The 773-nt window shown below is 33.4% G+C and overlaps 1 long non-coding RNA gene across 1 annotated transcript; it reads left to right on the top strand.

Moving 5' to 3' along the window:
- Nucleotides 1-295: 295 nt before the first annotated feature.
- On the top strand, nt 296-773 carry LOC105461694. Its single transcript, XR_975964.1, has 2 exons — nt 296-431; nt 519-773. It is a non-coding gene; the product is annotated as an uncharacterized LOC105461694 (long non-coding RNA).

Here is a 773-nt window from a genome sequence, read left to right as displayed (position 1 = left end):
TCCGCTTTCTGTAATTTCTGATCACCGTATAACGTGCGATCATGAATTTGATTGAAATGGAGTTAGAATTTTGGATAACAAGCCTTCCTACAATAAAAGATTAGTGTCAGAAATGGTCTATATAAAAACACAAAGCAGTGGTCTGAATAAACAAAGTGACACAGAGACACTTTCAGACGCATATTTGCCTATCTTACAGTCGCTATCCCCTCATTGACACCTTCCTCTTTCCAATTTCCGGTTACTTCCAAATCCCCTCTTCCTTTTATCCCCACTTATTTCCCCCTCTACAATACTCTGTCTTTATGTGGAAACTCGCTCACTTTTGCCTGACATTGGAAAGAAAAATCATGTACCGGATATCGCAGAATGGCTTATTATAATTTGTAATATTTTCGACGTTTAACCATCATCTTCGTCTTTGATATGAGGTATGTAATTTAATATTTAAGGTAGATTAACTAGTTTTATTTCTCTTTATATATTTGACGCGTTACAGTGATAACACATTTTAACAGATCACATAAGAATTATTGGAGTTTGCGAACAATACTTTTTACCGAATTGAAGACCACGGATTTTAACATTTGGACTGCTATTATGTAAATGCGAATTGTAATGTGTATCAAGTTTTGTTATGTTCTTTAATTTTATGTTAGGCACGAATTAATTTATTGTAACATTGAAAATGACTCGTTCGGGGTCGAAACGTCTGTTATTCAAATCGTAATGAATTTGTTAAATTAATAAATATACATATTGGAGCGATATAA

The sequence above is a fragment of the Wasmannia auropunctata genome, unplaced genomic scaffold, assembly GCF_000956235.1.
Source record: "Wasmannia auropunctata unplaced genomic scaffold, wasmannia.A_1.0 LD336099.1, whole genome shotgun sequence".
NCBI lineage: Eukaryota > Metazoa > Arthropoda > Insecta > Hymenoptera > Formicidae > Wasmannia > Wasmannia auropunctata.
This window is presented reverse-complemented; position numbering and strand designations above follow the sequence as displayed.